The sequence below is a fragment of the Taudactylus pleione genome, unplaced genomic scaffold, assembly GCF_031769625.1.
Source record: "Taudactylus pleione unplaced genomic scaffold, aTauple2 ptg000019l, whole genome shotgun sequence".
NCBI classification, from domain to species: Eukaryota; Metazoa; Chordata; class Amphibia; order Anura; family Myobatrachidae; genus Taudactylus; species Taudactylus pleione.
In genome coordinates this window covers 6684799-6701728 of record NW_028284421.1, presented here as the reverse complement: position 1 = coordinate 6701728, position 16930 = coordinate 6684799, and positions in this window count along the sequence as shown.

Sequence of the window (16930 nt, the reverse complement as noted above, 5' to 3'; positions counted from 1 at the left end):
ATCTGTAAGAGAGGGAGGAGAACGGGTAGGAGAAGGTTGAGGATGAGGCCTAAAACGATCAGTTCTGTGCTTCTTAGCTTGGTGCTCTCTAAAGCGTATGTCAACCTTGTTGCAGAGGGAAATGAGATCATTAAGACGAGGGCAAATCATGAGTGGCTAGGTCATCCTTTATACGATCCGATAGTCTGTGCCAGATGGCCGATGTTAGGGCTTCTTCCATCTGAGCTCTGATGCCAACTTCTGGAACTGAATGACGTACTGACTGACAGGACGGATACCTTGTTTCAGATTCATAATACTGAATGAAGCAGAAGTGGTTCTTCCAGGCTCATCAAAAATCCTCTTGAATGATGGTAAAAATTCTGGATAATTATCCAGTAGTGGATCTGATCACTCCCAGAGCGGAGAAACCCAATCTAAGGCTGAGCTGGACAACAGCGACACAATCTAGGCCACTTTGGTTTTAGGAGTAGGGAAATTGGAGGGTTGCAAAGTAAAATATACATCATACTGGTTGAGAAATCCACGACAGTTTAGGATTGCCATCAAACTTGCCCGGTGTAAGTAAATACAAATGAGGAGGAGATCCAGAGGCAGATACCACAGAAGTGAAGGCAGGAGTAACTGCAGGCACACTTGGAGAAGTTATTGTAGCTTGTAAAGTGTCCTGATGAGTGCCATTTCTTGCACATACTGTGCTAATTGCTGTTGCATGGTTCCCAATCCTTCCAGGTGAGAAACCATGCCGTGAATTAGATCTGTTCTGGACTCCTGTCCAGTAGCCGAATCCATTGGGCAGGTGCAAACTGTCAGAGTCTGTGTTTGTTGTGGAAACAGGAGCAGACACTGGAACAGGTTTAAATTGAAAGGTGGGTTGTTTAATGTAAATGTTCATAGACATGAATATGTCATTCAGACATATTGGGTCGGCTCTGCTGCAAAACCGATGCCCAATATATCTGCAGATATATTGATGCATCATGCTGTGTGTGCGGGCAGCTGCAGAGGCCGCGACAAACTCCCCAGCCAGAAGACATGATGGTTGTTCAGTGTGTATGGACAACCATCATCTGTGTCAGAGTCTGTGTTTTTGTGGACCTGGGGTGGAAACAGGAGCAGACATCGGAACAGGTTTAAACTGAAAGGTGGGTTGTTTAAAGTGAATATTCGTAGACATGAATAATAAGATAAACTAAAGTCCAGTAATAAACAAACTGATATATGTGGCTGAAGGGAACTGTAGTGAATGGGAGTAAACAAATGTCCAGATCAGTGACAGAGATGAATCCAGATAGACTGTGAGAGTGAAGTGGATATCCTGGCTTGCTGAACAGTGGCTGAAGGGGATATCCGGTAATGCTGTGATGATGGCTGAAAAGGAAATCCAGAAATCTTGTGATGATGGCTGTGCAGGAATGGGTTTACTGAGGAGACAGGTTCAGGCAGGAGTGGGTCTGGTGGAAGGTGCAGGGCTGATCTCCAGCGGAGAACAAGGCAGAGTGGTGCAGACTATGCAGGGAGCCAGAGGCCGACAAGGAGCTAGGGCAAGCAGTGGAACACAAGTCTAGGGTACAGGAGAGCAGAGAACTCTCACAGCTACTCTGTGAACATTGCACTGGCAACTACAGGGAGCTCCAAACACCCTTAAGAACCCAGTAGGAACGTGATAGGCGAGAGAGCGGATGACCTATAGACGATTGGCTTGCTATGTCACATGGCCAAAGACAACATGGTGGCGCCCATACACCTGAGACGCTGCTAGACTTACCCTTGCCAGGATGGCCCAATGCTGGCAAACCTCTGTGTACAGCCAATGTCAGTCTCCACACGTCAGCTCCCCCGACAGAAGGACTGCGCCACAGCGCCTTCACCGGTAAGGACCGCAAACCTCCACGCTACGAAACCCTGGTTGTGACAATCTGCAGATATATCTGTTAAGTGTTAAGCTTAACACTTGAGATATAGATGCACAGCTGGTAGATTGGGTTTAAGAGCACCTAAACAAGCTGGGTGGAGAGGATGTGGAGGACCAGGTTGTGCCACAATCAGGCAAGAATCATCTAGAATTGCCACTTATAGCGACTGCTGCTTCCCTGATGAAATACTAGGGGCCAAATACAACGGAGTAGGCTTGCATGATGGAGGTAACTTGTCAGTTGGTGACCAAGTAGGACACGGTGGTAAATGAAGAGACTGACATACAAGGATGTACACTCATACACATTTGCAAATGTTCAAAAGTGCATTGGCCAATTAGCCCGGGTACCAAGTTCCTAGCTTACAGGGCATGCACTACATGCTTGCAATAGGCTCAGCCCTTTAGCCTGCAGAATGTGTACAAAGATTTAGAGAGCTCTGTTGGACTGATTCACAAAAACACAAGAGGACTTTCATAACACACATCTTCTGGATGGAAGGAATGGAAACAAGTTTTCTTCAGGGTCCATAGGGATCCACAGGGATACTATGGGGGATAATGTGGTTGGAGAGATCCAAGCACCAGGTAAAGCTTTCAGCTCCCAGGATGCCTCGGGTCCTCCATATATACCCGCCCCTAGCCGCAGGCCTTCAGTTTAGTTGTGTGTTTGGTGAGGCAGGATTAAGTGTCACCTTTGTAGTGGGACTACGCAGGCAGTCCTAAACTGTTATTTTAGGTTTTATTTTCTATGTTTTTGGGTTGGCAGTACTTAGCGTCTGAATGTGCTGCGACTCCATCTACCTCTGCCGGGCTGCAACACCAGTAACAGGGCTGGTGATTCTGGCGGGTCATGGCGGATCTTGCCAGCAGCGATGCTTGGACCCGCACTGCAACTGGATACACGGAGATGTCAGGTAAGGCGATTTCCTCACTTACAGAGAATCGCACGCGACAGCCGCTGCAGACGGCCCGGAGCATCTGCATCCTCACTAGATTGCCAAGGCCTTATTGTCTGATGCTGGTGATCGGCAACAGACGCTTCTGCTGCCATGAGGCCAGTGTACCAGGCTGGTAGATGCAGCTTAGGGGAGGTAGGCGCTCCCCCAGCTGCTCCTCCCCTGACTCAGAAGCATCAAAGTGTTTGCGCGTCTGAGTTGATCCGCGTACCCTACACATGTATATGAGTCGCTCAAGGTACACTATCAGTGCGCTGCTGTTGGTCTCAGGAGGGTTTGCGTCAGTCTCCCTGTATACCTCTCCCTTGAATAAGGTATATAGTGCTCTATATTCTACCATACCATGGTTTGTGTAGTTCAGTGGTTCTCAAACTCTGTACTCAGGACCCCACACAGTTCATGTTTCCAGGTCACCTAGCTGGGCACAGGTGTATTCATTACTCACTTACACATTTTAAAGATCCACAGATGGAGCTAATTATTTAACTTGTGATTCTGTGAGGATACCTGCAAAAGATTACCTGTTTGGGGTCCTGAGGACAGAGTTTGAGAACCTGTGGTGTAGTTGATTTAGAGTTTATTGTAATAATATAGTACATACTGTATGCGTGTTGTTTGACTGTTATTTGCAGTATTGATACTGTCTTTCATTTCTGTCTGTCAATTATAACTATCACTATTTTTTTTCCTCTCTATCCCTGTGGGGTGGAGGTTTTACTTTGGGTACTTCACATTCACTAAGTATTTGCAAAGGTTGTCACATAGCATTGCATGTATTGCCTTTATCTTGAACATGTCAAAGGATAAAAGGACACAGGAAGGAGAAGCTCCTGTGCTGGTTTTATGTAAATCCTGTATGGCCAGTTTGTTCCCTCAGGAACTACAGGATGGTTGTGTGTTGTCTGTTCTAAAGAACCACCTCATAAGTCCAGTTTACCTGTCGCGGTACAAGAGCCATCTTGGGTGTCCTCTTTGTCCCAGGTAATGAAGCAGTTTGTGGATCGTATGGCTGCTCCCACACTGCCTCCTTGCATGAGGTGTCCACACTATGCCATGTTTGCACCTCCTATGCATTCTTCCTGGAAGGATGTTTATGGCCATTCTAGTCAGAATATGGCACCATCAAATGTTTACACTGGTAGTTACTAAGGCGCCTAAGCGCAAGTTATCTTTTTTTCAGTCTGTTCAACATATGGATTCAGATGCATCATCTGAGGAATCTGGTGATTCGCAGGGTTCTTCAGGTTCTAGCATGGGGTAGGAAGACCATCCATCCACAGTGGATGTTCCTTCTATGGTGAGGGCGGTTAAATCAGTCCTAGATATTCAGGATGATAAACCAACTCATAGTAAGAAGGCTCCAGTGTTTAAACACCACCGGAAGGTGGGCAAAATGAAGTTCTTATATCTGAGCAGCTCACTGAGCTGATGGAAGAGGCATGGGGTAATCCAGACAAACGTTTTTTATGTGAATAAAAGTAGAACATCGTTGTATCCTTTCCCAGCTTCTGTACTAAGTGGGAGGTACCGCCTACTGTGGATGCTCATGTGACGCACTTAATCAGAAATGCTACACTGCCTATTCCATCAGCATCTTCTCTGAAGGATTCCACAGATATAAAAATTTAAGCAGGTCTTAAAACAATATTTTCATTGTCTGGAGCCGTTACTCGTCCAGCTATGGCTGGAGCCTGGATAGCCAAAGCTGTTGAAGAATGGATTAGGGCAGAGGTTCCCAAACGCTATTACAGTATCTTTTTATGCAGCTTGATGGCTTTTTTTCTACTCTAAAATAAATGGATTGATTTTTGCTATAAGGCTGGTATGCTGGTTTACCTTGACTGTTCCTATGGATGCAGCTAAGTGCTTTCATATATATATATATATATATATATATATATATATATATATATATATATATATATAATGTGTGTGTGTGTATACATCTATTGCATACATACAGTATATATACACATACATATATCTGTGTGTGTGTGTATATATATATATCTCGATAGATATCGCAGAGCCTCTGATTAGGGATGGCAACCGACCATCGATGGTTTGCAAGCCATCAATGGTCTGGCTGAAAACTAGTGGTTTGCCATTGCTGGTGGCCATCAATGTTGCACCATCGATGGTAACTCAATCGATATTTATGAAATATCGGCAGTTGTGGTCTACACAGATCTTGACCAATCGCGAAACAATTGATGGCTTCTAATTGTTGAACCATCGATGGTACAGCCGTCAATGGCCATCATTACAGTATAACATAAAAATTGCTATTTTTATGTTATATTGTGTTTTTTTTTTAAATATTTTTTTCAAATAAAATGGTGGATAAGTTTAAAATTATGTTCGTGACCTAATTCAATCATAAAAGAAACTGACAATTTTGGAGCGGTTTTTGGAAAAATAATTAGTCAGTTAAGTGGTTAAAAGATGCGAGAGGTCTCTAATTTCCATCATAGGTACACTTCAACTGTGAGAGACAGAATCAGAACAAAAAATTCCGGAAATCACATTGTATGCTTTTTAAACAATTTGTTTGTATATTCTTTCGGAAAAAAAATATAAAAATATTTGGACAATCAAAAAGTTTAACTCAATACTTTGTAAGGTAACTTCGGTTGGCAATTACAGAGGTCAAACGTTTCCTGTAGTTTTTGACCAGGTTTGCACACACTGCAGCAGGTATTTTGGCCCACTCTTCAATGCAGATCTTCTCTAGATGTCATGTTTTGGGGCTGTCGCCGGAAACATGGACTTTCAACTCCCTAGGCCAATCCAGGACCTTGAAATGCTTCTTACGGAGCCACTCCTTAGTTGCCCGGGCGGTGTGTTTGGTATCATTGTCATGCTTGAAGACCCAACCACGTTGCATCTTCAATGCTCTTACTGAGGTAAGGAGGTTTTGTCCCAAAATGTCAAGATACATGTCCCCCTTCATCCTCTCCATAATACGGATCAGTCGTCCTGTCCCCTTTGCAGAAAAGCATCCCCAAAGCATGATGTTTCCACCCCCATGCTTCACAGTGGGTATGGTGTTTTTGGGATGCCACACATCATTCTTCTCCCTCCAAACACGGCGTGTGGCGTTTATACCAAAAAGTTTTATTTTGGTCTCATCTGACCACATGACTTTCTCCCAATCCTCCTCTGGATCATCCAGATGGTCAAGGGCAAACTTTAGATGGGCCTGGACATATGCTGGCTTAAGCAGGGGACCTTTCGGGCGCTGCAGGATTTGAATCCATGACGATGTAGTGTGTTACTAATGGTAACCTTTGTGACTGTGGTCCAAGCTCTCTTGAGGTCATTGACCAGGTCCCCCCATGTAGTTCTGGGCTGATCCCTCACCGTTCTCAAGATCATTGATACCCCACGAGGTGAGATCTTGTATGGAGCCCCTGGTCGAGGGAGATTGTCTTAGACCTTGTATTTTTTCAATTTTTTAATAATTGCACCAACAGTTGATCTCTTCCCCCCAAGCTGCTTGCCTATTGTTGAGTAGCTCATCCCAGCCTTGTGCAGGTCTACAATTTTGTCCCTGGTGTCCTTAGACAGCTCTCTGGTCTTGGCCATGGTGGAGAGGTTGCAGTCTGACTGTTTGAGGGTGTGGACAGGTGTCTTTTATACAGTTAACCAGTTCAAACAGGTGCCATTAATACAGGTAACGAGTCGAAGATATATGAGCTTCCTAAAGAAGAAGTAACAGGTCTGTGAAAGCCAGAATTCTTGCTGGTTGGTAGGTGTCCAAATGTTTATTTTCCAGAAGAAAATACAAATAAATTGTTTAAAATCATACAATGTTATTTCCGGAATTTTTTTTTTCAGATCTGTCTCTCACAATTAAAGTGTACCTATGCTGAAAATTACAGACCTATCTTATCTTTTAAAAGTGCAACAACTTGCACAGTCGGTGGCTGTCCAAATACTTTTTTGCCTCACTGTATGTAATAAAACATCTCTAAAAGAATAATGTTATTTTACAAAGGTGAACAGTAGTAAATATAGACACAAAAATGCGTGTTATAAATAATGTAAGAATATAAAAAAAATATATGAATCAGTGTATATAAAGAATCCAAGTGCGAACTAAATATAAGTGTAGTAATAAACTTTAGATTTTATTCATTAAAAAAAATCATAGTAGTCTCGGGAACAGTGATCAGGACAGCAGCATAGATGCAAACAGGACAATGCTTCACCACATGAAGCATTGTCCTGTTTGCATCTATGCTGCTGTCCTGATGACTGTTCCTGAGAGAACCGAAACGTCGACTACTATGACAATTTTTTAGGGAGTTTTCAATAAAGATGTGATTTTCTTTCAAATATATGCTCTACTAGACGTGTTCTCAGTTTTCTTCGTTCTGGCCCACGTATTGTTGGCCACAAGGACATTCCAATACATAGATCACCCCTTCAGTTTCACAGGTGATTTCTTGTTTGATTACATATTCTTTATTGGTCTGGTTGGACATTCGTTTTCTTTTCTGTTGTTCTACATCCCATGTAGTTGTGGCATGCATGGAATGACTTTTATTCCCTTTTCGTCCTTCTTTCTATGTTTTCTACCAGAATGAAACTGTTTGAGTTCTTGTTTTAGGTTTTTGACATGTTTGTATATCATTTGTGGTTCTGGTGGAATGATTGACATGATATCTTCATCTAGCATCAGAACATGCCAGTGTTTTCTTAGTATTACTTCAATTTGGCTATGATTGGCACTGAATTGTGTAATGAAGGCTTTACATCTTAGACTGACCTATGAGGTTAGTGAATCTTAGGTTATGTTTCTTGATTTGAGGATTTGTTGGATGGAGGATGGTTGGATCTCCACGGACCTGCATAGGAAACATATTGCCCAAACAGTGTCTTGCACAAAACAAGTGCACATTTCCCTCCTGTACTGAAGGAAATAGAAAGAGGGGTTTACTTGCGTTTAAAGAGGAATTGTTCCGATCCTTTGCAGTTTGTGAAAATATCAGATGAACTTACTGATAGACTTATTAAGAGAGGTTATAGGAAAAGAGCAATAAAGAAGGCAAGATTTGAAGTCAGTCAGAAGCATAGGAACTCTCTCCTATATAATAAAATTGAGATGGGATGTAGTAAGATTTGTGGGAGACTATTGTGTGGAGTGGCAGCAGATTCAACACATAATGCAAAAACAATGGTCTGCGCTTGCACTAGATCTGGATCTAGCCAAGGCCCTAGGATCAAGGGTCTCTATAAGTTGGAGATGATCGGCCAATCCGAAGGACAGATTGGTTCATAGTAATTTTAGTAACCATTAAAAAAAAACCTGTGACAGAAAGATTATTCAAATGTGGGAGTTGCAATACGATATGTACCACAGAGTTTAAAGACAAATATAACAAAACACATAAGATTTGTGATTTTATCAACTGTAGAACATCAGGGGTGGTATACTGTATTATGTGTCCATGCAATAAAGGTATATAAGGATGACCACCAGGCCCTTGAAGCAAAGAATACTTGAGCATGCAGGTTGTATAAGAAACTCTAAAGCTGCATACACACGTAAGAAGAATTTCTGTCCAAACATCCAACTAGTTGATTGGTTGGAATGAAAATCTGGTAACATATGGGAGTAACTGCTGATCAGCAATTTGCTCCTAAATGCCAGAAAACAGATGAAAATGGTCATTCAGACAAGTTTGTTAAATGTTTGATCTAAACAATTTGTTTAAAACAGCAGTTTTTGTCCATTTTCCGACGTTTGGGAGCAAATTGCTGATTGTCATTTGCTTTCATACCTTACCAGATTTTCATTCCAACCAATCAAGTAGTTGGATGGTTGGACAGAAAATCTTTACGAGTGTATACAGCTTTAGATGAAACTGGAGAAATTCAAACAATTAACATCAGTTGCTAGACACTTTCTTGGTCAACATCAGGGCAATCCCTTTGGTTTAAGAGCATATGGCATAGAGTGTATCTAGGCATTAGGGGTGGAGGTATCACTCAAGAACTCCTGAAAAGAGAAAGTCATAGGACGTTCCTACTAGGTGGATTACAACAAATGGGGTGAAATGAACATATCAATTAAACAGTGTTTCTGAAGTGATTAGATTAACTGTGGTGTGTGATTTACAGTATACGCACTATTTTAGGAAGATAATCAATATTTTTGTTTAACAGTAGTGGAGAGTTTGTATTATATTATTTGAACTATATCAATAGGGGGTTTAATTAGGTTGTTATGAATTATTGGTGTTATGATAGATGGAATATTTAGATTTTTTTTAGAACACCTTGTGAATGTACACTTTCACGTAATGTTTTGGTTGTTTTTACACTTCTTTTAATTTTGTTTTGCACATCTTTCACACTTCTATCACCTAAAAATATGAACTATATATATTTCTTATTTAACGTCACTAATAATATTTATATTTCACTTATTTTTATTATTTTGTTACATATTATATTCACATTACACATTCACTGTACATTTAATTTTATTTCACTATTTTTCACTTATTGTTCTTTATAATATATTCACATTATATAATTAAAGTATTCAAGAATATTAATTATTGTAATTGGGGTTTATTTAAAATTAACTAATTTTATGTAATAATATGGAATGACAATTTTATCCATTTAGACCGTTTATCGAATTATGAGAAATATAATATACATAACTATTTTGATAGATGTATTTGTGGATTACACGTGTTAATCTATTAATATATACCTAGCTAGTGCAATTTGAGCTTCATGCTGTCATTTACCATCCCTCTGGCCCTCCCTCCAAATTCCTTGACAACTTCGCTTCCTGGATCCCTCACTTTCTCTCCTCAGATCTTCCCTCCATTATCCTATGTGATTTTAACATTCCTATTGACATTCCCACAGAGTCTTCTACCGTGAAACTCCTTACCCTCACCTCTCCATTTGGTCTCACCCAATGGACCTCATCACCCTCCCATGTGAGTGGGCATTCACTTGACCAGGTCTTTACACACCATTGTGATATTTCTGATTACTCCAATTTCCCATTCCCCCTCTCTGACCATCACCTTCTCTCTTTTAACTTATCCCTCTCTAATTCCCCTTCCGTACCTCCTAAGGCTACCATTACTAAGCGTAACATTGAGGCTATTGACAGTGTTGTCTTTTCCTCCCTGCTGGACTCTCTTCTTTCACCTATCGTTTCTCTCTCCTGTTCTGCTCTTGACTCTGTTACTCCGGCAATAACTACTCACCCTTGCAGATCCACACCACAACCCTGGCATTCCAAATACACCAGATACCTGCAAAAGTGTTCACAAATTGCCGAGCGTCAGTTGAGGAAATCACGCTCTAAGGCAGACTTCCTCCATTTCAAATGTATTCTCTCATCCTACAGTGCTGCCCTGTCCTTCTCCAACAATCATATTTCAAGAACCTCATCTCCCAGTCCTCAAACCCCCGGCATCTCTTTGCCTCTTTCAACTCCCTCCTCTGCCCTTGACTCATTTCAATCTGGCTTCCGTTTTCTCCACTCCACTGAAACTGCCCTCATGAAAGTATGCAATGACCTCCTTAGTGCTAAATCCAAGGCCCACTACTCTGTTAATTCTCCTTGTCCTCTCTGCTGCATTTGACATGGTAGACCATCCTCTCCTCCTGCAAATCCTTTACCCTATTGGTCTACATGGCACTGCCCTCTCCTGGCTGTCCTCCTACCTCTTTGATCGTTCCTTCTGTCTCCTCTCATGACTCCTCTTCCTCCCCACTTCCTCTAGTAGGAGTTCCCCAAGGTTCTGTTCTTGGACCTCTCCTATTCTCCCTATATACGTCCTCTTTAGGTGAACTCATCAACTGTTTTGACCTTCAATATTATCTCTCTGCTGATGATACTCAAATCTACCTTTCCACCCCTGACCTCTCCCCCTCGCTCCTTACCTGTATCTCCAACTGTCTCTCTTTCTATCTCTTCATGGATGTCCCAGCACTTTCTTAAACTGTACATGTCTAAGACTGAGCCGATCATCTTCCCACCCTCTTCCATTACCCTCACTTTCCACAATTTAATTATCTATTGATGGCACAACTATCTCCTCTAGTCCCAAAATGCGCTGTCTTGGAGTTATCCTAGACTCCTCCCTCTCCATTAAACGACACATTCAGCACCTCTTGCAATCCTGCTGTTTCCACTTAAAAAATATTTCCAGGATTAGACCCTTCCTCACCCAGGATGCTACTAAAACTATCATCAACTCGCTGGTCTCCAGATAAGACTACTGTAACCTTCTCCTAACTGGCCTCCCAGTCTCCCACCTCTTTCCACTACAAGCGGTCCTCAATGCTGCTGCTCGGCTCATCTTCCTCTCCAGACGTTCTACATCTGCTTCCCCTCTCCTTCAAGCCCTACACTGGCTCCCCTTCCCCTTCAGATGCCAATTCAAGGTTCTTTCACTCGCCTACAAAGCCCTCAGCATCTTCTCCCACTTAATTTCTGATCGTCTCTCCCTTCACACTCCCGCCTAAACAAATGCATGCTGCCTCTCTTGCCAACTGATTACTTCCTCCCACTACCGCCTCCAAGATTTTGCCCATGCTGCTCCCTACCCTTGGAACTCTATCCTTCTCCCTATCAGACTCTCCACCTCTCTACAAATCTTCAAATGGACTCTCAAGACCCACTACTTCATCAAGGCCTTCCAGCTCTCATCCTAACCCACTTCATGCTCTTTCCTGTCTGTATCACATCTGTCTGTCTGCCCCTCCCCTTTAGAATGTCAGCTCTCATGAGCAGAGACCTCTTCCCTCATATGCTTCTCTTTACATTTTCTTCTACTTACTCCCCCACAAGGGCACCTTACACTTGACTGCTAACTCCGTGCTGCTTATTGTGAGTGTTTTAATTGCTATTGCAGCTATTTATATAAACCATTTACTTGTCCTGCACTGTAATGTACTGTAAGTTACTCGTTTCTTGTTCACTTATTATTTTATGTACTCTGTAAGGCACTGCGGAACACTTGTGGCGCCATATAAATAAAGGATAATAATTGGATTTATTTGCAGTAGAATATACTGTCTGTATTGTGTGTATCTGCTTGAGGTAATCAGATTCGTTTTGTGTATTACCTACCTCAACTAGTACCTATCCAGTGGATAATACTATATTGGCTTAATACTGCTGCTCACTTTTCTTATAATAGTGAAATATTGTAGAATAAGTAAACAGGTAGCTTCTACAATAAATTACTGCATCGCTGTTGTCATCAGATCTTGGCTCTCATGTGAAATTACCATTACAGAATGCCAACCAATCAGAGAGCTGACTGACTAAGCGGATTGGCTGGGAGACCTGTCAATCATCAACTATTATGCTGATTGGAGGACAACCAGGATATAGGTTTGTGCAAACCGATGGACGGGTTGCTCCTATGATTAAGCCAAACAGAGAAACGCATTTCAGGATACACGTGGTGCGCGCTGTCTAGCGTTTACTGTTGTTTTATGTGTTAACCGCCTGTAAAATCTATTGTATATTATTGTTCTGCGTGTCTGTTAGATGCCTGGACCCAATTAACAGGCGTATGAGTCTGTATGCACTCGGAATCAGATGAGTGTGAAAGCAGACTGTAGCCTATATATGCAATGGATGTCAAAGATACATACATCAATATGCCTTAAATTACCATTTTAAATGAATGTTATGAGGGAGACCCATGTTAATGTATATTATACAGTATATGCCCTGAGATAACTGTGGGAGAAGAACCTGTGTTATACATATTAGCCCATTATGCATTATCTATATGTAATATATATCTATGCCATGTTGAGTAACAACCTAACAGTGAGCACATGGGATTTATATAAATTCCTAAAGTTGGACTGGATGCTGAGAGTACTATTGCTCCATTACTAGCATTACTGACTGCAACTAATTGTTACTATTGTTTATTTCAAATTGGATACATGAGGAGAAAAGAGCAATGTTGTATGCCAGTCACTAACCAACAGCTGCTGGCACAGGAGTAATTGTATTAAAATAGCAGCACAGTTCTGACGGATTGTGATGTAACATTATTATGGAATTTGCCTAAATTCCTAATTGAATGATAATTGAATATGTATCACTACTAACCAACAACTCTTGCTACGGGAGTAAATACACACTAGAACAGAAGTACAGCCCCGATCTGACAGTGATTTGATATTATTATGGGATTTGCCTAAATTCCTAAGTAAATGATAATGGAATATGTGCTATTGCTAACTAGCAGCTCCAGAATCACAAGCACTATTATACATTATAACATCAGTACAGTACTGACTAACTGTGATTTAGCATTACTGTGGTATTTCCCTAAATTCCTAATTGAATAATAGAGTATGTATCAATATGGGTTTCTAAACATCATAGTTACGAGACATAGATAATATTGGCCAATTTTATGACCAGAATAAACTTGACTGGTTTGAAATGAAGAATAATCTCACACTAACCAGGGCATATTCAGATTAGTGCAGACGTGTATAATTATTCATTTAGATTTGAGTGTACATGGTAAGGAGGGTTGGCATTAAACTGCTTTATATGCTGGTGAGCCAATGTCATTTATATAACAGATGTATCAGATTAAGCATACCCTCACAGATATACAGAGATAAGGAAGATTAATTTACACGAGCCTGGTATGATAGTATGATGTACATGATTGAGCTATATGAGATGAGTATATGAGTCCAATAGTCTGATAATGCCCACTGGATTATTGTATCATCCATTATTGAGGGGAATGATGATATAAAGCAGTGTTGGCTAACCTTGACACTCCAGCTGTTGTGGAACTATATATCCCAGCATGCCCTGCCACAGTTTTAGCATGCCCTAACAGCAAAACTGTAGCAGTGCATGCTGGGTTATGTAGTTCCATAACAGCTGGAGTGTCAAGGTTAGCCAACACTGATATAAAGTATGGAATGGAAATTGATAAAAGGAGATACTTATGGTGGTAACATTTTAATTCACCTACACTTTTTTTATATGATAAGCAGTAAATGTATAAAAAATACGGGAAACCATATTTCACTGACCTAATTTTAAGGTTGAAATAAAGGTTATATTTTATGAATTCTTGTCAGTAATAATATGGGTCACCAAGAGCTGTGTAAAGTTCAGTCTGTGAGTACCCCATAATAGGATTACCTTTTTCTCTGTTGTCCTGATGGATAAGGACTTATGATCTAAAAGTTATGTTTCAATTTCTCTTCAATATTAGTATGGGTCACTTGTAAATAAATAATTATATTTTCTTATAATGATTATAAGAATATCGAGTTTGTGAGTGCCCCATAATGGGAATACTTTCTTTTTTGTCTTTTTTCACATTCTGAATGGTGACATAATTACTACATTATATAAGGTATGAGTTACATAACTAGGATTATTATTTTTTAAATGATGTAGAATTGTCAGAAGTTGGCACCAAACAAACTACTCCTAGAACAAAGAGCTCTGTTATACGTATTGTATATAGCAATCTCTGCAGCGCTTAAAGTCCCATGTATTGTTTGTGCATTGTAAATAATTAGAATAGTTGCATATAAGAATGCACAATTTTGCCTTCAGGAAATTTTATACCGTAACAGAAATCAATTTATCTTTACAATTACTCTATAAAGATTGTTATTGCAGTATGTGCTTAGGGCAACGTGTGTTACTGAATCCATTGCACCCACCTAAGTAACTGATTTATTAATACAATTCATAAGAGTGCTAATTGTCATGTATGTATTATTTATGTACTATCTGCAAGTAACCAGCAGCTGTTATTCATAAAGAATAGTGTTTTCTATTTATATAACCATGCAGAGCAGCTCCCCCATTACTAGTCTGCACACAGGTCATTAAGTTATAACAAGATAACAATGGTATCTCGCTATAAGATTAATTGAATTGATACTTTGTGAAATGGAAGAATGGTTTTTTGCAGCTAGTACATTAATGAGCAGCCATGCAGACAAGAATCTTCCTATGGAATATACTCTATAATGGAATTAGGTTATAAGATACGGTTTATGAATGGGCCATCCATTAATGTACATAGTTAGAGACATTTGCTTCTGTGCAGAGTGAGCATGTTTGTTAAATGAGTATAGATGCCCTTGTTCAGAAAGTGGCTAAATAGATTTTAGCATGCAGTAAAGCAGTTATTTTATGTATTTACATGTGTATTATACTTGATGATAATGTATGATTGTCCATTTTGATCATATTTCAGAGGTTGTTACCTTCCAGTGTTGATCTGAGCAAGCAACAAATCCCTTTCCTTTTACAATAACTGATAATGCTCTGTATAGATTATGCACCTATATATATATGCTTATTTTGGGGGTCATATTTAAACAATATTGGGTGCATGCTAAATGTCACCAGTTGAGAATCTGGAAAAGAGACAAATGGATTACTGAAAGAGGTTGCATAGTAGTGAGCAATTGGGTTGGGAATGTTCCATGATGTAAGATATTCTTGGGTGATCTGTGTGTGTGTATATGCACACATACAGTCAGGTGAATAAATATTGGGACATTGACAGAATTTTCATATTTTGGCCTCTATTCACCACCACAATGGCTTTGAAATGAAACAAACAAGATGTGCTTTAACTGCAGACCTTCAGATTTAATTTGAGGGTAATTACATCCAAATCAGGTGAACGGTGTAGAAATTACAACGGTTTCTATATGTGCCTCCCACTTTTTAAGGGGCCAAAAGTAATGGGACTATCAACTCAAAAGCTATTTCATGGACAGGTGTGGGCTATTCCCTCGTTATTTCATTATCAATTAAGCAGGTAAAAGGTCTGAAGTTGATTCTAGGTGTGACATTTGCATTTGGAATCAGTTGCTGTCCACTCTTAAAATGAGATCCAAAGAGCTGTCACTGTCAGTGAAGCAAGCCATCATTAGGCTGAAAAATCAAAACAAACCCATCAGAGATAGCAAAAAAATGAGGTGTGGCCAAATCAACTGTTTGGAACATTCTTAAAAAGAAAGAACGCATCGGAGAACTCAGCAACACCAAAAGACCCGGAAGACCATGGAAAACAACTGTGGTGGATGACAGAAGAATTATTTCCCTGGTGAAGAAAAACCCCTTCACAACAGTTGGCCAAATCAAGAACACTCTCCAGGAGGTAGGTGTATATGTGTCAAAGTCAACAATCAAGAGAAGACTTCACAAGAGTGAATATAGAGGGTTTACCACAAGATGTAAACCATTGGTGAGCCACAAAAACAGGAAGACCAGATTAGAGTTTGCCAAACAACATCTAAAAAAGCCATTACAGTTCTGGAACAACATCCTATGGACAGATGAGACAAAGATCAACTTGTACCAGAGTGATGGGAAGAGAAGAGTATGGAGAAGGAAAGGAACTGCTCATGATCCAAAACATACCACCTCATCAGTGAAGCATGGTGGTGGTAGTATCATGGCATGGGCATGTATGGCTGCCAATGGAACTGGTTCCCTTGCATTTATTGATGATGTGACTGCTGACAAAAGCAGCAGAATGAATTCTGAAGTGTTTCGGGCAATATTATATGCTCATATTCAGTCAAATGCTTCAGAACTCATTGGACGGCGCTTCACAGTGCAGATGGACAATGACCCGAAGCATACTGCAAAACAAACCAAAGAGTTTTTTAAGGCTAAAAAGTGGGATGTTATGCAATGGCCAAGTCAATCCCCTGACCTGAATCCGATGAGCATGCATTTCACTTGATGAAGACAAAACTGAAGGGAAAATGCCCCAAGAACAAACAGGAACTGAAGACATTTGCAGTAGAGGCCTGGCAGAGCATCAACAGGGATGAAACCCAGCGTCTGGTGATGTCTATGCGTTCCAGACTTCAGGCTGTAATTGCCTGCAAAGGATTTGCAATAAAGTATTAAAAAGTGAAAGTTAGATTTAGGATTGTTTAGTTTGTCCCATAACTTTTGGCCCCTCAAAAAGTGGGAGGCACATATAGAAACCGTTGTAATTCCTACACCGTTCACCTGATTTGGATG